The following is a 23,684-nucleotide window of genomic DNA, read 5'->3' as shown; positions in this document are numbered from 1 at the left end:
TTTGGCTTACTTTGCATATGTAGTTCGTATATGCTTTTCCACTGACTGCTAACTGTGGCTAAGCTATGGGCACGCCCGCACAAATGAGCACACTCACGGGCAAACATCTTTACAATTTAAAAAAAATATATAAGATGTTCATTTATACATTTTATGTTCATAGTCTGTGGGGGCATGTGTTGTGTTGTGTTTATTCACATTTACACGGACTCTGTCGTGGGGGTTTAATTTCAGGACCTTTACTCTTCTGGGGGCGTGTCCGTTTGCAGGGCTCGGCCTACGGACACACCCCCTACTGTCTTCCATGGACCGTGTAAGCCTTAGGTGTGATTCAGCATGCCCTCATGCATATGCATGACATGCTGACGTCACACCGTTTAACTGCAGCCTTCGTGTAAGCCTTGTAACTCTTACACGGAGGCTTAGTGAATCCTGCCCATTGTGTTTTACTTATTTATTTTTTTATTACTATATTTTTTATATATTTTTGATGCAAAATAGTTCTTCCATCTAATGTTTCAAACTAGCAGTAATATATGTTAATGGTGCTGGAGGAAACATTTTGCATCCAAAATATAATACTTTAAAAAATATCAAGGTATTTACTTTATTTTCTGGACTCTTAATACTAAAACATTTGGTTTGTTGCCAGTCATTGGAGATTGAAGTTACTAAATAATGACATACATTTGAGTTTCAGACTTTTATTTCCTTTAGAAAATTCATACTAACACAAATCTTTTTATTTAAGCAAGCTTGTAATTTTATAAGAGCAATAATTACAATTTGTTCATATTTGTGAGCCTTTCTTCACCCTTTATTTTAGGTTTTACCCAGATTTCTTCAGCTGAAAGGTCCAGAGGTATGAAGACTTCTTTACTGCTGCCCATAGTTGATCTCACATACTCTCCCTCAAACACATGCATAGCCTAATATTCGAGTAACTTTGTGATTTTGTAAAAGCAACATTTAAAATATGTTCCAATTCTGAGCCTTTGTCTCCCATTTATTTTAGGCTTATCCAGTCATCTTGAACTAAGAGGTCAACAGGTATGCAAACCTCTTAACTGCTGCTGCTGCCAGCGATCACTCAATCTCTCTCACTCTCAGTCTTCACTCTCTTTCTCATATACACACACACACACTTTTTTTGGTTTCATTTATTTTTTGCACTGGCTAAACAGCAAAAGTGCTGCTTAGCAACTGTAAAATAACTTGATCAAGCTCTCTCTCTCTCACTCTTATACATGTATACACTCACACACACATATATAAGCACATGCACATGAAGACTTTTATTTTAATTTGTTTTTTTTTTTATCTTACACTCACTAAACAACAAAGTACTGCTTAGCAAGTCTAAAATAATGGCAGCCATTATTTTTTTTTTCAATCTGAGCTCCACAGCAGCTTGATATGCTGCCATGAAGCAGCAGACTTTGCTTTTCAGTGGGCATTACCTATAGATTAACATCATAATGGAGAATATCCGTTCTCCAATCAGGGTGTGATCTACAGGTCACTCATTCTCTAATCAAGCAATCATGCCTTCCAGGGTATGCATTACAGGGAAATAATGGGCTATCCAGGATGGTGAGGGGCTTCTCCACCCATGGAAGGTCCCTTCCTTCCCTGTAATGCCCACACAAGAGTGGATTATTGCTCTTAGAAAATGATCATCTCTTAAATTGTTTTGTATTCATTTTACTTTTAGTATATAAATTGCTTTTACGTTTTTCATGCAAAGTAGCACTTCTGCCAATATACTGCAAAATTGTTTAGGTAGGTAATTGTTGGAAGAGCAAATGTCTCATTTTGTAGAAAATCACTGATTTTACTTTTATTTTTGCCCTGTTGCTCAAAAGATTTTGATTTTCTGATAAATCACAGCAGATTACAGTCAGTCAGTAATGCCAGACACTAGAGTTTCATGCTTCCTGTTGTTCAGAAAATGCATGTTGATGCAAAACCTGCTCTATTAATTTTTAAGTGAACTGGAGAAATATTAATATTCAAAGATTTTCCTTTTTTGGTAACTTTGTCCCTCCATTATTTTTGTTTTTATCTAGAATTCTAGAGAAAAAGGCTGAAAGATGTGGAGGAATTTTCCGCATTTTGAGCATGTCTGTGTTCCATGCAATTTCTCACTGAAAAGGTCTGTTAAACATTCACTTTTACATGCAGGCATACATATGTACATACCGATATTTCAGGCATGGGCAATAATGCCCTATAGGCTTGTCAGTATACCAAAACAACAATTTCCACAATAGGTGTTCAAGTTGTTCTTAAAAAAAAATCTAAACTAGTGGTTGTTTTAGTATAATCTGGTAGTCCATTCCATTCGGATGGCGCAGTGGTGCAGCGGTAGCATTGTCGCCTCACAGTAAGATGTTCTCTGGTTAAATTCTCAGCTGGTGTTCCTTCTGTGTGGAGTCTACATGTCCTCCCTGCATTCATGTGGGTTTCCTCTGGGTGCTCCAGTTTCCACTCACATTACAAAGACATGCATTAGGAGCATTTCTCCCTGGGCCTCTGCTGAAAATTGGCTTTGTTCCAAGTTGGACTTCCCCCAGTTAACAAATAATAAATAAAAATATAGCAGCTACTCTCTCAGAGAACCAATTAGTACATCTCTTATTTCTGTATAATCTTCCACAAAAATTGTCTGATGACACTACTATATTTTGATATCCGTAAAGACTCCCAGAGGTAGTTGCCTCTAAATACCCTCTATGAGACACTGTACAAGTTTGGATATGTTTGTCTTTCATAATAACTTAAACATTCACATCCATCAATGCCCTTGGTATATTTCATTTGTACCCTTCAAATTAACTGATGCTTGTTTTCTTATAATTGCTATTTAATTTGTGATTTCCTAGAATTTATACATTTTTTATACAACTCATTGCTTTAATAGTTATTAACCAACTGGTTGATGTGATTAGAAAAACTCAAAACTGGATCTGCCCTTTATATCCAAGTCATTAAATGAATCTAAAATTTGAATCCATGTGCACTGTATTAAATAGTCACCCATCAGTCATTGCCTCCAAAATCTAATATGCATAGTTTATTTATTTATTTTTTATAAACTATCCATGGTAAATAATATTGAATCGCATTAATTCATCAGCAGAACCTTTTGTATGCAGGAAGAAACAATCACTAACCATGTTATAAAATTCCTACATGAAGCTAACAATAAATGTTCTACATTTTCCCCTTTTGTTTCATAAGATGAGTGAAGAAGCAAGAGTCCAAAATAAGTATAAACAGAACAGTAAACAATGCAGTAATTCATAGAAAGTAAAGATTGGATACAAACCCAATAATATCAGTTTAACAATAAAATCAAGCAACAAGTGTGTCATCTTGTCAGTACCAATCCTACTTAGGAAATGTGATATTAGAGTTTGATCTTCAGTAAGAGCACAATGTTAAATTGTGAGGGATGTAGGAAGCAAGCTACTAATAATGCAGCTAAGCATGTTAGTGGGAGCAGATTACAAAAATGGTATACAGAGTTAAAAACTTAAAATAGGCATAATTCACAAAGCAAGCAGTTCCAGAATACAATATATGTGTGGAGTCTACTCTTAAATCCCTACTTGATTTTAAGGCTGGTGAGATAACAACACTGCCAATCATGCACAGTTGAAAATTATATTCACAGAAAACACCAATTATAGCATTATTAGAGCATAAGTATTTGAACATATACAAAGGAGTCAAACAGTTTCAAGGCAGGTGAGAGGTGTACATTTTGCCAGAGAACACAAAAAATCCTATTCAGCAGAGTGTATTACTTACAGCATTATGACAAAATTGAAACATATTTAAGGAGATATAAAGTCCCACACCTTACCTGGCAAAAGCAAGTGGCTGAGGGTAGGGTGGACACTTGTTGGGTGCTAACTCTCCAAACAAGTTAAAGGGAGATTTGTCGAGCAGTTTAAATGCAGAGGTAATTTAGAAGGAAGGTGTTAACAACATGGTAAAACAAAGAAAAATAACGGGGGAGGGAGTCCACAATGGATGCTATAGTGACTATTCAGAAAAAATATACAAGCTGTGAAATGAGTGTACCAACTTGGGCCTAATAGGTGAGAGGTTGTATTAGCTCCAAGTTGCTTGTTCATTATTTGCTGAAAACTTCAGAGCACGGAAAAGGGAAGAAGCAGTCCAGCATAGAACTGCATATACAGGCAAAGAGGGAGAGTCATAAAAGCAGCAGCTGGAAAGAGCAATTAGGAAAGTGCAGGCTGCCAGCAAGAGTAGGGTGTAGCTCATTAATTAGTAAGGGAAGGAGAAAAGTAAAAATAAGGGACAGTGGAGGCATAGTTCTCAGCCTCACAACCATTCAGTATCATATCATGTTCTTTGCCTATCTCCAGCCCCTGCAGAGCTTGAAAGGAATAGGGAGATGCACAGGAGAAGACTAGAGTGCCTTTAGTGAGTGCCATTGTAAGTATATCTGTTGTTGTGAACCATGCATCTGTTTGCATAGTAATAGTTGCAGCTATTAAAAGTAATTCTGTGTAACTTTTATACAGCAATAACACGTCTGTCAGTACGGGTATAAACTAATGGAATTACTATCATTGTTCAATATTAGAGTTGTGCTTCTGCATGTCCCCCCATATAGGTGGAGTTAAGTCTATGTGGACTGAGATAGTTAGCTGGCTTCTGGTTCAACCCCCAAAAAAAAAAATCTTTTGTCATGGCAGAGTATGTGCTACTCCAGTAAAATCAGTGCACCACTACAAAGTCAATATATGTCATATGCATTATTATTATTTGACTGGGCAATTTACAGTACACATATCTGACCCTTGTTGATCATCTCTGCTTGAATTTTATATTGTGCGATCAGCATTTTTCTCATATGTGGACATACGTACTGTTGTGTTATTGTCAAAACTGAAATAACATCACTATCCATAAGTATAGACGTGCTGTCCTGAAAACAGTTCCTGCAGTGAGTATGCTCTTATGCCAGACTGCATGTTAGGATGGCTTTTGACATAGCCTATTCCCCCCAAATATAGTACTCAGACAAAAAGGATGATGACATTCAAGTAAATCATACTATTAAAAGGTCATTTTCCTTCACTGAATGAGGATGAGCACTAGTTAAGAATGCAGCTACAATTGTGTTTGAATGCCACTTTCTGCACTCTTTTCATTGCTATCCTTCATATATTATACTTATTTTGTTTCTATTTCTGTTACTATTATATGCAGCTAAATAAATGAACAAATTATCCTGTGCTGTACCAAAGTCCAACCAAGCAAAATCGACCAAAGATACCAGAAAAACTGGCTGGACACTGCTATGCCTTAAAACTGGTATTACATAAAAAATCACAGGATGAGCGCTTTCGGGATATTTCCCTTCATCAGATAAAGCTCTCATTAAAACAGTGCTTGATTTAAAACAAATCATGACCAATGGCAGTCAGTAAAAAACCCGCCTATTCTGGAGGGTGGGCTTAACAGGTACAACATCATTCAACCCAGGTGTCCGATTGGCCATTAACTCTAAGATCCACCTTGACTCTGCCAGCTCTGTCATATGCTTTACATCTCCCCCTCTGTTATTTAGCCTGACATTAACTATAACTCTAAATGTGAAGTAATGAGTGGGGTTATCAATCACATGCCTGCTCAAGGCATTGTGTATATCACCATTCCTGATGCAAGATATATGCTGCAAAACCCTGGCTTTTAGCATTTGATTTGTTTTCCCCACATAACAACTGGGACAGTGACTGCACTCAGCTAGATAAACTAAATCCATGGTACGACGTTGCCCTCCCCTTCAATAAAAATTGCCTATGTGTTACCGGGTGTATAAAACTGACGGACTTGTTAATGTAACAACAAGCCTTACATCTCCCACAAGGAACTGTTCCTGATGACGTTATAGCCATGGTGTTATTGGTATTAAACCTTTCTTTACATAACAAATCTTTCAGATTTTTGTTTCTTCTATATCTAAAAGTAGGTGTTTTCCCTATTATGTCTCTTAAACCATCATCACTAGTTAAGATGTTCCAATTACTCCGGACAATATTGCAAACATCACCTATATTGCTACTGTAGGTAAACATAAACTGTGGAGCTCATTGAACTATGGGTCTATCTTCGGTGGTATCAGCCTCAACTGAAGTACGTCTCAACGAAGGTTTGTACTTATTACTGCTGAAGCTTCTACTATTGTCTATGATACTATTCACCATACCTCCCTGATAGCCCCTCTGTTGGAAACAGCCCTTGAGTTTACTCAATTCCTTCTCAAAGTCATCATCAACCAAACATACTCTAGAGATCCTACTCGCTTGCCCCTGTACTATGTTGGAATAAGTATAGCGGGGATGCATGCTGTCAAAGGACAGTAGCGTGTTCCTTCAACAGTCCTTCCTATACAACCTGGATTTAAAACCTTCCTCATCTTGTTCTATGCTGACATCCAAAAAATCTAAGGAGTCAAAGGCGGTTTTGATAGTAAACCTAAAGAATGTGGTTGTAGAATGTAAAAAATCCACAAACCGGTATAATGAGCTAACGTCCCCATCCCACAAGATAAAGACGTCATCTACAAATCGTACATACATCTTAATATAACCCTTCCATATATCATTCTGAAAAATGAAGGTATTCTCCCAGTGTGAGAGGACAAGATTAGCATAAGTGTAAGCAGCTTATTATATATTATATTATATGCAGCTGTACAGCAACTTGTACTTACCACACTGGCTTGGCCTGTTCTCCACCCAAAGGTGGCAGCAACAGCAGCAGCAACAGTGACACCACCAGAGGTACCCAGCACATCTGGGTCCATGCCTGCCATAGTTTCCTGCACACCTCTTTCCCTACCTGCACTACCTGCATCAGGTAACCCTCCACTGGAGGGTGGTACAGTGGCACCTGCTGGTAGCAGTGCAAGTGGAGATGTGACTTTTGTCACCAACCAGGACACTCACTGAGTTGTGTCCCTGCCTATATCTGACTCCACCATCTGAGCCAGGACCCAGTGTAACAGTCACTGGGCAGAGAGTGCTTCCTAAAACACCCAATCCTATTACCAAATCTGGTGTTTCCCTCCATTTTGTGTCTTTGTCCACCCCTTGTATGTTGTACAGTCCTCCTCTCACCGCTATCCTCACTTTGTTTGATGTCTCCTTTGCCATTGTGTCCCCCCATGTTATACCACATTCTGTCAGTCATGTCTTTATTTCCTTGTGATCCATACTCCCCTATTAACCCCCTATTACTTCCTTAACTTCCTTCCACAACTTTTCCTTCTCAAGGAAAAATAATAAAAGGGCAACTGCCCCACAAATATTTCCAGCTATACCTCTCAACTTCACATCTATTTCAATAATGTACAGATGACTGGGTGCAAATATTCTGCATAAAAGGTTAGTTGCCTGGCAAATCACTGATAACTAATGTCAGTAAATAATTACAGATATTGTAGATGAACATTATTGTTGAGCTTGGAAGTTGAGAGGAATGCTCCTATCCCAATTACATTCCGCTCATTCTTCTTTTGCCTACCTTGTTTAGTACCCTCTGTTTGCTTCCCCTTTTCATCTGTGTCCTAAATTCACATTTATACACTTTCATCAGGTCAAAAAATAAACAAACACATCACATACATTTCCTGAAAGGGCTTATATGTAAACATCATGTTTCTATGGTCATACATTGTACAGCAGTTCGCAGCAAGCAGCATCAATGCCCGTGTATAGCCACAGAGAAAGTACACTTCTTATCCTATGGCAAACATTTAAAAAAATCTTCAACTGCACTAAGATCTCGCCACACATTGTACATTTTAGCTGAACATTGATGTGCATCACAAAGCACCAATAAATACAGTAAAGTCATTTTTTCTCTCTAATGGCTTCAGCGGTTTAATGTATTCATGATGTGATCAATCCATTCTCAGTGCACTGTGTCAGGGTTCTAATCCCCTGATGATGTTATGTTTCTTTACAATATTCAAGTCACAGCAAACAACTTTATTCCAGTGTGTTTCTTCTGACACTTTGTCTGTGAGTACTTCTGTGGCATACTGGGTTAATGCTGTGGTTAAGAGATTATGAGTAACAAAAGCCACGGGCTTAAATTCATTCAGGTGCATTTCTGTTTTCTTGCTCTCATGTCTTCCTTTCCATTGAAATGAAACATTCTTGTCATCAGTGTGCAAATTTTGTCAGGCAGTTTGGACTTTCCTAGCCATATGTAGGTATGAATTAATCTACCACATCATTACACATGCAATCATATTATTGTACCACAACTACCAGTATGATTCAGTTATAGTTTGTGTGGGTGTAAATGACCTGAGGTGTACCTCCCTAGACTATATGAAGAGAGACATCATGAAGCTCTTAGAATATGTGTCTAAGGGTAGTATAAGCCTAGCATTGAGCAGCATTTTAAATTCTCCAAGGATAATGTCAGAAAATAAACAGAAGATGACCGACTTTAATAATTGGCTTAGTTTCTGGAGTCATTCTAAGGGGATGCAATATCTGTCAACATGGAAGAAGATGGCTGACAAACCATGATGCTTTGTCAGGCTTGGTCTGTACCTCTCTCATTTAGGCTTTTGAATATTAGCTAAAACATTGTCCTCCCTTATAGTGCCTTTTTTAGGCATTGCCAGGCTGAAAGTACTTCTGAAATAGTAAATCAAAACCAAGAAAATCTGAAGCTCTTACTGTTCAATGTTAGGAGTCTAAACAGCAAACTCCATTCTGTTCAAGCTCTCCTCACCCTAAAGAATGCTGACATCTGTGCTGTCACTGAGACATGGTTTAAAGCTGAGGACAGCACATTGGCAGTGGCAGTGCAAGGTTATAATGCCTTCACACATTTACACAAACAACTACACAGACAGGGACTTAAGGTGGAGGTGTCTCAATTTATATCAGAAATAGATATACCTCCAGGCTGGTCAGACAGGACAACACACTTGACCTTCTCCATGTTCAAGTCACCATAGACAAAATCCCATACCACTTCCTTGAAACTACAGGTCACACTCTATGACCCCAGAAACCCATAATATGTATTTAAACATATTGGAAACACTCTCCATTCAACCCAATACCATATTCACAGGTGACTAATTACCCCACTATTAACAGGGAATCATATACAATACCAAATGTATAGGCACAGAGATTCCTGGATTTTGTGAACACAAACTCCCTAGATCTGACTGTCAGAATAATGACCAGGGGTGCAAATATACTAGATCTGATCATCGCTAATATGGGAGAGTGCTGCACAACCCCCTAGTGTAATGTCTTCTCTGGTAAGGTGATACAACAAAACAGTCACCTATGAAGTAAAAATAAAACCTGGAAAACCTGGAACCCCAGCTAATCCTGGACTATTCAGGAACTGCTGTAAGTCTAACTTCCCATTATTAAGTGATAACTTGGCAAGATTTAAATCCCCCACAAACCCCTCAGAACTCTGCTGCCTACACAGAGCTGTTCAAAGAAAGCATATGCAAGCATGATAATAGCTGCAAAGATGCAGCTGTACACACCAGAAAGAAGTACAGAACAAACTCAAAAAACAAACCACCCGGGTGGAATCACAACATCAATGGGCTGTAGAACAGAAGGAGGAAGATCATGACAAAAATTAGGAGATGTAGCACCCAGCAGGTTAAAAGCACTCTCATCAAATTAAACAAATTCAGAGGACAAATAAAGTCTACCAAAGTAAAATCTGAGGTTAATTTGGCTTTCCAGGTCAAGGACAACCACACTGCATTCTTTACCTGTGTCTTTAACTGCAAAGGCAATATACAATTGTGTGCAGAGCTCGTGGTAAATGGAGCCACCTGTACTGAGCCATAAGATAAAGCAAACCTCCTGGCTGATAAATTCATCTCCAGCTTTAGCCCTCTCTCTGCCTCAACCTTCCATCAGGAAATACCATCAAATATAACTCCCTACTATCACTAGGTAATAGTTCCTTAGTACTGTATCTAAGACCATGAACACTGCATCATTGGGCCCAGACAATATCCCAGGATGCCTTCTAAATGGCAAGAAACATGATCTATCATGCCTTATGGAACTGCTATTTAACTGTAGCTTGCAAACAGTCTTCATCACTCATAAATGATGAACAGCAACAGCCATCCATCTGAACAAAGGTGGGCCATCTACAGACCCTTAAGTCTTGCTAGTCTCATATACAAAGCCATGGAAAAAAATTATCATGGAAATAATCGATAATGACATATGAAACCTGCAGACATTGGACCCAAGGCAGGTCAAGTATACTCAACCTAGTGGACTTCTTTGAGAAGGATATCAAGGCTATGAATGAAAGCAAAATAGTTTATACAGACTATCCTGACCTGGCCAAGGCATTTGAGAGAATACCCTACTTTGGCATCATTGACAAACTCACGAGGTTTATACCTAAACTCTTACATCACCCAGTGGATAGTCAGCTGGCTCACAGACAGGACCCTGCAAGTTAGAAATGGGAAGTCCACCTCAACAAAGAGGGAAGTCACAAGCAGACTCCCTCAGGGTTTGATCCTGGGACTGCTCCTTTTTGGCATTTACTTCTCTGAAATCAAGGCCAATGTCAATGACCTCTGGCTGAATAAATTTGGAGATGATTGCAAATTAGGAGCAGTCATAGACTCCCCCACTGACACAAATGCTGCCCAGGAAGGGCTGGGCTGAGACACACAAATAAATGGTGTCAGAACCATAGACCAAAACTAAATGCCAAAAAATGCATAATAATATACTTCAGTAGATCATACTCCCCAGGTAACAATCATATTGACAGCACACCTCTAAGAGTTGGCCCAGTAGTCAGGGACTTGGGGACAGACATAGACAGTAATCTAGTCTTTGCCCATCATGTATTTATAGTATTGAGAAAATCTTTCTGTGTTGTACAACTTATAAACAAGAATATGGAATCTAGGTCCAAGGAAGTCATTTTTCCATTGTATTTGGCATTCATCAGACCTATCATTGAGTACAGTACCCCCTTTGGTATGTACCACATCAGGCACATCCAAGAATTGCAGCATGCACAGAGGTTCCTCACTAAAAGAATACAGGACATAAGTAACATGTCCTGTGCAGACCACCTCAAAGCCTTATTACTGTACTCTGTCTCCTACAGGCTATTGTGGGGAGATCTATGCCTGGCATACAAGACATTATCAGACTTCACCCCGATGGATCACCTACATTTCCACAAAACAAACAGCACCAGTATTACCCATTCTAAAAACTTAGACCTTTCCTGTGATATAAATAGGATATGCTGGAGAGAAAGGTAGGTATCCCTGAGACTATCCCTTCCCTGGAACAGGCTCCCCATCCATGTGAAGCAAAATTCCTCCCTAACCTAGTTCAAGTGTAACTTGGACAATTGGATGGGGAACACGAAATTCATCCCTGGTCTGGCACCTATATCTCCAATGGAAACAAGTAGCCTGTAAATGGTTCATCTCCCAAGCCACTCCTTGTAAATGTTGCATCTTGCAAGCCCCTGCTTATACTTATCCAGGGTATGAGAAATTGTCAAAGATTTGAGATGCATGCCTAGGCTTAAAAAGGCTCTTGCAGTCATTAGCCTAGTAAACAGCCATGAACATAAGCAACTATGAAAAGCTCTGTGTGCTTAACTGATTAGTTTTAGGGCAGTGTTAGTGTAAAACTTGTGTTTATGCAAAGCTGCTCTTCATGCAGTGGCAGTTACTCATGCCTTCTATATACACAATCTCCACAAGTTGAAATTTCCCTTTAAAAAAAAAAAAAATTGGAACTTTACCTCAGTCCTGCGTTACTCATGGGGCAACTAGTTTGTGTAGGGAGCAGCATTTACACATTTAGATATACTTTTCCTTATTATAGCACCCAGGACTACTACTGCTCAGAGATCATCTGGTTTGAGTTCTGAGCAGCATTGCTGGTTAGGTTAGCTGCAGATTACATCAAGTAAGCAACCTTCCCTCATCCAGTTACAAACACCCTCCACTCCTATCCCTTGCAGTACACATTTGGATTTGCAACCATGGATGGGCACTTTCCTGCTATCTCTGCATTCAGCTTGCTGGACATGGACATTCTGAGGCAATGTAACAGTTGCCTCATGTACACTGGCAACCACTTAATTCTTGAACAGACAAATGCAGTATAGAGATGAAGTTACACATAGACACTGGAGGCTAGACTCACATACAGACACAAAAAGCAACAGACAGGTTGGTAGTGACTCACACACATCACTCACCGCACCCACAAATGACCAAATGCATAGAACCATGTATGCAGAGGTGCTCACATGTAAACTAAACAAACCTCAAAGGCCTCTCAGGCACAGTCCTTAGAAACTTTGCATGCACACAAGGAAGACAATTCCCTCACAACACATAACACCATATCTCATTATGTCTCAGCTACCAAGCCCATAAGGTGAAATACTCCACAGCTCAACATTCAGGTCATAGGAGACTCCATTGTGTGACACACTAATATCCCTCTTAGCAGGTTGGATAAGCAGAAGGTTACAGTTAGTGGTCTGTCAGGGGCCAGGATCTGCCAGATAATGCAAAAACTTGGGTCACTTATCCATAAGTACTAGTATGACTCAGTCATAGTCCATGTGGGTGTGAATGACCTGAGATGCACCTCCTTAGACAATATGAAGAGAGACATGATCAAGTTCTCAGAATATGTGTCACAGGCAGGTATGGGCCTAGCATTGAGCAGTATTCTACTGTCTTCAAGGATGATGCCACAATGCCAGCAGAAAATGATCAACTTTAACAATTGGCTTAGCTACTGGTATCATTCCAAAGGGTTCTAATACTTGTCAGCCCGAGAGGACATGGCTGACAGACCGTGCAGCATTGCCAGGGATAGTTTCTCCTCTAGGCTTTTGTATATTGGCCAAAGTATTATTCACCCCATAGTGATTTTTTTAGACATTGCCAGACAGATAAACCTTCCAACTTAACAAAAGCTACTCAGGACAAGCTAAAGGTGTTACTGCTCAGTGCTAGGAGTCTCAACAAAGAACTTCCCTCCCTGGAAGCTGTCCTCACCCTGAAGAATGCTAATGTCTGTGCAGGTACTGTAACATGGTTCAAAGCCATGGAAAGCACTCCAGCAGTGCAAGGTTGTAACACCTTTCATACATTTTGCCCACTCACTGAATATGAAACAGCAAAAGGAGGAGGTGTATCTATCTACATAAAGGATAAGCACACCTCAAGGCTGGTCAAACAATATCATATGCTTAAGCTGCTCCATGTCCAGCTAACCATGGGAAAAATCCATTACAATATTCTTGTTAGCTACAGGTCCTCCATCATGAACCAGGGAAGTTACTAGAATCACTCACCATCCAGCCCAATACCATACCCAGAGGTGATTTTTACTACCCTTCCATTAATTGGGAAGCATACATGACCACTGACATGCATCCCAAATTTTTTTTGACTTTGTGAATTCAAATGCCCCAGAGAAGCTAGTCTGCACTCCCACTAGAGAAACAAATATCATAGATCTGGTGCTCACAAATATGGGAGAGGGCTGCACCCTCCCCCTCAGTGTGATGTCCACATTGGTAAGATCAGATCACAAAGGGTTCTCCCTTGAAATAAAGGTAAAACCAGTCCCCAGCCAAACCCCAAAAACATTAAGGTAAATTAGCTCCTATTAAGGGACTGCATAGCTAGTTTCCAAGCTCCCCAAAGTCCAGAAAACACAGAAACATATGTAGAGGTGTACACAAAAGCCCTGTATGGTAATACAGACAACTGCATAGAAATTGCAGTATCACACCAAAATAAATCCATACCAACCCACAAAAACAAGTACCCTGGTGGACCCCTGGTATTAATAGGTTATATAAAAAAAAAGAAAATGCTGCCGAGAAGTAAGAGGGAATGTGCACAACAGAACAGAAATGCCCTCATTAGTCTAAGGAAATGAATTGGGGAACTAGTCAAGTCTCAGAAAACAGATTTTGAGGTAAATTAGCATCCAAAGCTAAGGCATTTTTCAGTTATGTCCACAGTCCTGAAAGCAACACCCAACAATGAGAGATTTAGTTGCAGATGGCAACACTTATACTCAGCCAGAAGATTTAGCAAATCTCCTGGCTGACAAATTCATCTGAAATTATTTATTTATTTATTTATTTGACTTTGTTTATCAGGAAAGTCCAATTGGGCAATATTCATTTCTAGTGGAGGCCCGGGGAAGAAAGCTCCATTTGCTTACATTGTGTTATACTAAGTTCCAGTTAAACACAGAATAGTTACATTCCTATTTACATTTATACACAAACAGTAGTTACATTTATACATTCTAGGATTTTACAGAGGTAGAAGTTACTAAAGAGAAAGCCCATATGCAACTTAGTGGATTATACAGACAGCAGTTGTGTATAAAAATTGTTTTGTTATTTCAGTGAAAGGTTGAGTGTATTCAGTTTAAGGACAGTATTTGGAGAGTATCATGTGGTGAACACAATCCCCAGGATTCAAGAAGCTTGGTGCAAGAACGGTTTTAGGCTTGCACTTAGCATCCTCACTACAGATGGTGCAGCAGTGCTATATGAATATGTATGAGGGTGAGCCGCTGCACTCTCGATGTGCACAGGAAACGTGTGTGAGTGCAGGGGGCATGTACAAGTGCTCTACGGAGGTGAAGACATGCCCCAACAGTTGCACAACCTACTATGCTTACTAGTAGAGCTTGCCTCTAATAGTAAGTCAGTAATTCAGTGTCCATGGATACCGAAATGTATGCTAAGCATACAAGAGTATCCACGAACAGTGAAATAAAATCTAAGTAGTAAACACACAAGCACGTAGTGGAAAGTTGAGCCCCATCCCTAGAACTTTCACAATTAGATTCCCCGTTCCCTATTATACATTTGAATTGCGGCAATATCAAAGGTGTAAGCAAAGCACAGCGTGTTTGCATGTCGCTGCCCTCTGCCAAGTGTAGCTTACACATCAAAATCATTCAAATAGAGAAAAACATGCGGAATCAACGTAAACGTCAATAGTGTAGTGTTTAGAGCATCTGCCTAATGAGCAAGCATTCACAGTTCGAGCCCGACAATAGCACATATCATTTTCCATGTGGAATGAATGTCGTTTAGCTGTAAAACTGACATAAGAGTATCGCATGAGCTATTTAACTAAATGTCATTCAATCAAAGTGGCACTGTCATAAGGAATAAGGCACTAGTAAGCAGGTGTAAGCAAAAATAAGCAGCAGTAAAGATATATAAGTACCAGTAAGCAAGTTTGATTGCACTTGCATGGGTCTAAGCAGTGCCCAGCATAGGAAATGTATATTAGTATGTCAGCGTATGTCATATCAAGCTGGGCAGGAGTGAGCAAAGCACCGCTACTTACACCACAGGCAGGATATTACCAGTGGGAGTAACATTGTTGATCTGCTAAGTCTACTTTACAATCAGAGGGGAGTCCCTGGTGGGACTACCCAAAAACTGATAGACTGTTAAACGGGCAAGGGCAGGTATGTTCAAGGACTAAAGGGTGGGAGAGCCTGAGAGTACATGGGTTGGGACAACATACGTGTAGGGCCAATAACGCTCGGGAGAAGGCAATGTGTGGGGGTGTGCCATGGCTGCGATAGCGACTGGACAATGGATGGTATGCCTGTTTGTTGAACTTGGGTGGGGTGAAGGAACTATGGGTATGAAATTATGGATCCAGGGGTGCCAGGGTTGGATGGGCTGGTTCTAATTGGACTGCCTCGTGGAGGTCAGCAAGTTCGTTATAAGTATATATGCATACACACAAAGTTAGACATCTATATGTAGAAGTACATTCTCTGTAACACATTCATTCCATTTGCAGACATAAATAACATGAATGTGCCCTTACAGACCTCGACAGTAGATAGAATAACAGGTTGTGCATAAGAGGGAAGGGACGAAACTGCTAAAATGCAGAAGTGTGTACAATGTCCGAAGTTAGTGCTGTGCTGAAAAAATCAAATGTGAGGACTTTCTCACACATGGTATCATTCCTGTGATCTGCCTGCTACGGCAACGCCAATTACTAAACCGGTCTATTTGTTAAAGAAATACACCGAACACATACATAATTAGGGTCTCATGTGTAACGTGTGTGTTACCACATAGTCATACTTATTAATTTATTGTAGTGCCATGTTAACGGGAGCAAGGATGTAATGAAGTATTGAGTCTAATCTTGACATAAAGACATGCGTGTCCCACATGGGACAACCCAAAAATTGTGAATAGTGACCTTTTTTCCACTCATGTCACCAGTGTTTGTGGACTAAAAGTTTGTGAGTTCTGAGGATACGTGGAGTGAGTCAACCGATGGGATGGGTCTACAGGAGTAGGGAGTGGACAATGTGTAGTGGTGTGAATACACCACGAATCCAACTGGAGAATAGATGACTGCAGTGTTAGGGAGGCATTGGGGTGGGTGTTTGGGGATCCAGGAGTCATGGTATATGGGTATATATGCAAATGAAGCAGCACAGCAATAGTGTATTGGTTAGAGCAACCGCCTAACAAACAGACATTTCCATTCCGAATCCCACTGCATCACATACCATTTACCATCTGTACATTGACATATTTTGACATCTCTCCATTGTATAACCTGCAAAATAACAATTAAAAGTCAACAGGAGCAAAATGTCAGTGTCGTAATGAATAAGGCAGTAGTAAGCAGGTTTAAGCATATATAAACACCAGTACGCATGTGTAAGTGCATTTGCGCGGGGTATGCATTGCTTTACAGACACACACACACATACATATATATATATATATATATATATATATATATAAGAGAGAGAAAGATATGGTTGCAGACATATACATATACGTGTGTGTGTATATATATATATATATATATATATATATATATATATATATATATATATATATATATATATATATATGTGTGTGTGTGTGTGTGTGTGCATAGATATACACAGATATACACTATGATAGGAAATAGCACACAAGAATGACATATGTTCCCAGGCTATGCTAATGGAAGTGAGGGACCCAAGCAAGAAACATGAAACACGTAGCATGACCTTCCACCCACCCCAGCCGGACACGGGAAACATAAACACAAACCCGCAAACAATGTAAATAGTCCACTGCTCCCCAGACCACAGGCAGGATACAACCGGGAGTACACAGTGCACCCATGAAATCTAATCTTGGAACACAGACAGGAGCGTCCCAGGTGGGACACCCCAAAAATTGACAAGACCAAAAGAAAATGATACGCTGAACATTCTGGCTGAGGTGGGTACTTACCCGGAATACAAGGGTGGGAAAGCCTGATGACCCATGGATTGAGACAATTGTATGACATGGGTCCAGTGAAGTGGAGAGTGGGAAGCATGTACTGGTGTATTTAGAACCGACCAGGACCCAGAGTAAGGATGGGTGCTGTAAAGGAGGTGCGGGTGTGGGAACTATGGGTAGCTAATTATGGGTCTAGGTGTGCAGGTGTTGGCTGTTTTGGGCCTATATGGACAGCCTCAGGGATGTAAGCAAATGTGTTCATTGGGCAGAGGCATCACTCAATGAGCAGCCACACCCACAACAAGTCTCACTGCAGCAAAGTGTAATCTATATGACAAGGAACGGAATAACCAGATGTAGATGTATATATGTAGAGGTACGTGTGAGTATATCTACCCATAGCAACATAGAGATAAACCTCTCCCTCTCCATAGTACAAATGTATACATACAGAGACAGAATACATATACATACCCACATATAGATATATACATATGCAGACACCCATAGACCCATATGTTGTTATATATATATATATATATATATATATATATATATATATATATATATATATATATATATATATATATATATATATATACATGTATGCATACATATACAGATATATCTGTATATAGTAATGTGTGTGTGTGTGTGTGTGTGTGTATATATATATATATATATATATATATATATATATATATATATATATATATATATGTGACTGTAAATATACACATGTATATAGCTAGGATATGATACAGCAGTTACTAATTACATATGTTCACAGGCCGTGCATATGGGGGTAAGGGGTCCAATAAACAAACATGTAACACATAGCATCAACCCACCCCCCCCAGCTAGGCCGGTGAGACATACAGACACACAATAAAAGTAAACACATCACTGCTTCCCAGACCACCAGCAGCATACTACCAGTGGAAGAGACCTGCAGGTCTAATCTTGAAACAAAGACATCAGTGTCCCTTGTGGGACACCCACAAATTACTGGTCATCAGAGTCAGTCCCTGTAATGACTCATCAAACCAGGCTGTAGACATACACGGACCAGTAGGTTGTGCAAGCCGGGTAACCCATGGGTCGACACAATGTACGACATGCGTCCGGACATGCAGAGAGTTTGCAGTGTGTAGTGGTTTGTTTATACCCCACCTGCACCCACAGTAAGGATGAGTGCTGTAGAGGAGGGCCAGGTGGGGGAAATATGGGTATGCAATTATGGGTCTAGGCATGCTGGTGTTGGCTCACGCAGTCATATTAGGACTGCCCCGGGGATGTAAGTAATATTCCAAAATGGGCATAGCTTATGCCCATACCTCTCAACCCCTTAGAGCAAATCCACTGGACAGGATATAAACCATTTGGGGGAACAAATAGGGGCCATACCTCTCAGATGTCCTTGATTTCCAGGGACGTCCCTGATTTTGACTCAAATTCTAACTCTGTCCCACTTAATCCCTCCTACAGCTAGTGACTTTTGGAGGAAAGGTGGTGAGTTGCACGTAATGAATAATGATAACAATTAAGAGTTATAAACATCATTTACCTCAGAAAATGTGTATTAATTCATATGCTCTGAGTCTGTCAATGTGTCAGGTTAATAGCACTAATATTTTAAATGTGTCCCTAATGTTGTTATGACATGTCCCTGATTCAGTTGATATTTGTCCCCAATTGTTTGAGAGGTCTGATAGGGACAGAAAGCACATATTCCACTTACAACCTTAGAAAGATGATAGAATAATTGGTATGCAGTAGCATGACTCGGTTGAAGGATGTGGGTTCCAAAACCCAATTACTTGTTTGTATTGAAGAGTGTCAATTCCCATGTATTAGCCAGGCAGGTGCAGATTGTAAGAGGAACACACCAATAATATGAATCAAACTCTGGACAGGCCGCAGATTCCGTACAGTTGAACGGCATGCTTTCGCCTAATGGGCAGTTATTTCCGATACTGTAGGCATGTAATCCGATGTAATAGGCATCACAGGGTAATATCGTAGTCTTCACTCCCACCCAGGGGTGTGAGTGTCAGATGCAAACACCAAATGCAGTGCATTTACAAGTGTGGGAGCAAGCAGGTGTAAGTCTGTTTGGCCGCCGGTATTCGAGTATCACACTGGTGAAGCAATGTAGAGGCTAACTGAGTGTAAGAAACTGTAACTGGAGGTTAGCATTGCTTAGTTCCACACAAACCCATGGGCATCCACTCACAACTGCTTTAATGTGCCTTAATCACTCTATTTCCAATGACCTTGTTCTGCCCAGCAACAAAATAAATGGCCTCTGCAAAGCTTGAAACCAGGACCCTGCACACCACAGCCAATGTGATTTACCACTAAGCTATGGCAGATATAGACATCAGATGTTATCACAAACCTATCATCCAGCACAGTCATTCAACAGTACAGGAAATGTATTTCATCATGTAGATATTTGTGTATGTGTTTATGCCCAGCATATAGATACATACATATATATATAGATATATCAAGAACATCCCATGTGACAACAAAGTATTACAAAGGAATGAAAAGGGAAGCACCAGCAATGCCTGTAGTATATAGTGGTGTTGTCTTATGTAATGTCAAGACTCCCTCAGACAGACATGTGTCATTAATACATGGAAACATTAGTACATTGGCCAAATACATCACTCTGTGCATTTTATTTACATTAACACAACAGTTCCTGTCCAATCATTATGTGAGAACAGTACTCTTGCAAGGTGCTGTGTGTGACATCAACATCATGAAGCAAGCAACAAGACATTCATCATGAAGCTGTTCATATTACAGCTGGTGATTTCAATCAGGCAGACTTAAAGTCAGTTCTCCCTAAATTTCATCAACACATCAAATGTGCAACCAGGGAGGAAAACACACTGGATAAGGCCTACTCAAATGTCAAGGATGGCTATAGGGCAAAACAGCTGCCTCATCTAGGCCAGTCAAACCATTTGTCCGTACTTCTGACTCCAGCATACACTCTTGCTAGGAGAAAAGAACAGATTACTACAAAGATTGTTAAAATATGGCTAGAAGTACACTCTCACATCTACAAGATTTCTATGAAAGAACTAACTGGGACAGTTTTGAGGATCAGGATTTGGAAGAGGATACATCAACAGTATTCTGCCACATAACAACCTGTGTTAACAATGTCACTGTCAGCAAGCATATTCATGTGTACCCTAATCAGAACCCTGGACAATGAAGGATATCAGATTTCTTCTCAAGCACCGCAATATAGCCTTCAGGTCTGGCAACAGAGTCCTTTACAACATGGCTAGCGCCAACCTAACGAAAGCCATCAGAGAGGCGAAAATAACCTATAAAAGGAAGATAGAGGGCCACGTCACCAACAAGGACCCACAATGACTATGGCAAGTTATTCAATACATCACCAATCATAAAACCAGTAACCATATGGCTGTTGATGGAGATGCCTCAATGGCATTGGAACTTAATTATTTTTTTGCCTGTTTTGAGGTGAAAACAGCAAAGACAGTCACGCCTGGGCACGAGCAGATAGGCCACATGTCATCTATACCAGCCTCCTACAAGCACACCTTCACAGTACAAGAACATGATGTAAGATGTGTGTTGAAAGCATTCAATCTAAGAAAGGCTGATTGTATAGGTGCTGAAAGAATGCCTGGACCAGCTCTGTGGGGTCTTCACAAATATCTTCACCCTATCCCTCTCCCTCTCCAAGTCTACTATTCCATTTTGTCTGAAGTCAACTATGATATATTTAAGCCCTAACTTTGAGAGGGTTTCTGTCTATACACACTGAGCCAAGTGGAGGAGGGACAACTCTGATCTGAGATATATAACAATAAGTATCCTGTTTTTTTTGGATTATTTATATAGGTTATTGCTTCTAGAAATTTATATATAGCACTTTTTACTACCTGCTGCATACGTTTTACTGTATTTTATTGCTGTTAACTAATCTGCATGGTTAAACTAAAATTGTCTGCCTTACAGGGCCTGAGAAGTTTTTTTACTGTCACACTCTTTGTAAAGCTTTATACTAGTTTCACTGTGTGAAAGGTATTTTCTGTACTTGTTAAGCACCTGTTTGTTTGTTCTGATTTCCTGCCAAGGAGTGTATCATACAACTGATTTGTTTGCAGTTAAAAGCATTCTGTAGAGTCTCCTTGCTCCTTTATCTGTTTAAAAACTTTAATTATGTGGCTCACTGCTGTGATAAACATTTCTGTAGTGTTTACTGTCTAAAAGAGTGTAGGCTACTAGCTTTAGTATTGTTCTTCCCCCCTCCCTGTTGGTGTCTTGCTGCTATACTTGGTGGCTTTGCAGTTGTCCACCCTTACTGTAAATTTGATCTGGGACACTCCTCCCAGTCTAGGGTTATTAGTTCTTTCTACCTAACACAGAGAGAACTTTTGAGAAGGCCAACCCACTTAGTTTCTTTCCTTCTGTTCTTCCTTTCTCCCTTTTTTACAAAAAAAAAAAAAAATGCCTAAACCTCCTTGTGTTCTGACTGTGCTTCTCAAACATTTTGGAAATATAGAGTATATTCTAGTGCATTTATTAAAACTGTATTTGCCTTAATATTGCTACAACTCAAGTGTTCTAGGTTGCACTGTATCTGAATTGTTTTAGTGTGTTTTAGCTGCTTTTCTGTATATATAGACTTTTCTGTATATGTAGAGTAGCTACCTACTCTACTGTATTACTGCCTCTTAAATAATTTTTCAGTTGTACACCTGCCTTGCTCCATTCAAAAAGTTTTAAATTGCTAATTTTGTAGAGTTGTAATTACATTTACTGTTTAGGGCTACACACTCAGGTGCATTAGCCTTTTCTGTGTTTATTTACTTTATTATTGCATTGTTTAGCCTGTTTTAACCAAACAAAAAAAATACTATCTTGTTTGTTTGTTTCCCACCTTTCCTAACAAGTATAGTTTAGATCCCAGGCTTTGCTGGTTTCAGGACTTTATTTTCTGTGTTCAGAGCTATCCAGACCTTACTGTGGTAGAGGGAAGTCCTACTGCTTACTAGTGGGAGTGGTGAGCATTGTACTGCCAATCTAACACTTGAGGAGTGGTTTCCAGATCTGAAATTGTAATTTTGTTAGCCATTTTGGGCTGATTTTTATCCTTTTCAACTTTCTGGCTTAAAATTGTGCATGTTTGTGTATTTTTTGCATCTTGCAGCACCGCGGGGCTACGGTTAAACTATCCCAGGTGCCAGAAAATCTGCTCTTCAAATTTTCTCTTAGAACTAGCTGGATTCTCAGTAGTAGCACTAAAATCTGAACCCCTGTGACTAGCACTTGCTCTAGAACCTGCTGGAAAGCACTAGGAAGACTTAAACTGATACAAGCACTTAACTCTCCTTGTTAATAAGGAGAAATTAATCGTAGGCACTAAACAGCCTATAATTGCAAAGTACCTTGCAAAGGTAAGGGAAAACAGCTGTTGTACTTTACAAAAAAAGCACCTAAACAGGCATGTCCAAGGGTCAGTTTCCAGAGATTTCTCCTGTCCACCTGGTGAATCTGGGCATACTGGGGCAATGCAGCAGCTGCCTCATGTACACTGACAACCCTTTCCTTCTGCCACCCAATACTACAACCTGTGAGAGATGAACTTACATAGCCAAATTGGAAACAAAGCTCTCTGCAGCCAAGATTGTGCTTGACAGTCAAGAGGAGAAGGTTAACACCTGCACTACACCCCAAGCACCACATAGCCCTTCAAAACCCACACCATCCACATCCACACATATCAACACTATACCCACATATGCGGAGGCCCTTAACATTAACCTTCCCAAGCAACAAGGACCTCCAAAGCTGAAATGCAAACAAGCACCAGTCACAACCAAAGTGACACATAGCTCACAACAAGAGTGCACCACCCAACAACAGCCCTAAAGGCAAGAAAACGTACCCAAGACTTTAGTCATAGGTGACTCTATAGTCAGGCACACTGATGTTCCACTCGGCTGAGCAAGGAGAAAATTACAGTCAGCTGCCTGTTGGGTGTCAGGATCCGCCACATAAAGCATGCACTCAAGTCACACCACAGCAAGTACAAATACGACTCTGTCATTGTCCATGTTGCAGTGAATGGCTTGAGACATACCTCCCTGGACTACATGAAAAGAGACATGGAAGAGCTCTTGGATCATGTGGCCTAGGCAGGTATGACCCAAGCCCTGAAATGCATGCTGCCTTCACCCAGAATGATACTACAAGCATGCAAAATCTGAAGATAATGCTACTCAATGCTAGAAGTCTAAACCACAAAATGCACT

This window comes from Protopterus annectens, chromosome 7.part0 (genome assembly GCF_019279795.1).
Source record: "Protopterus annectens isolate FY-2018-M chromosome 7.part0, PAN1.0, whole genome shotgun sequence".
Taxonomy (NCBI): domain Eukaryota; kingdom Metazoa; phylum Chordata; order Ceratodontiformes; family Protopteridae; genus Protopterus; species Protopterus annectens.
This window is presented reverse-complemented; position numbering follows the sequence as displayed.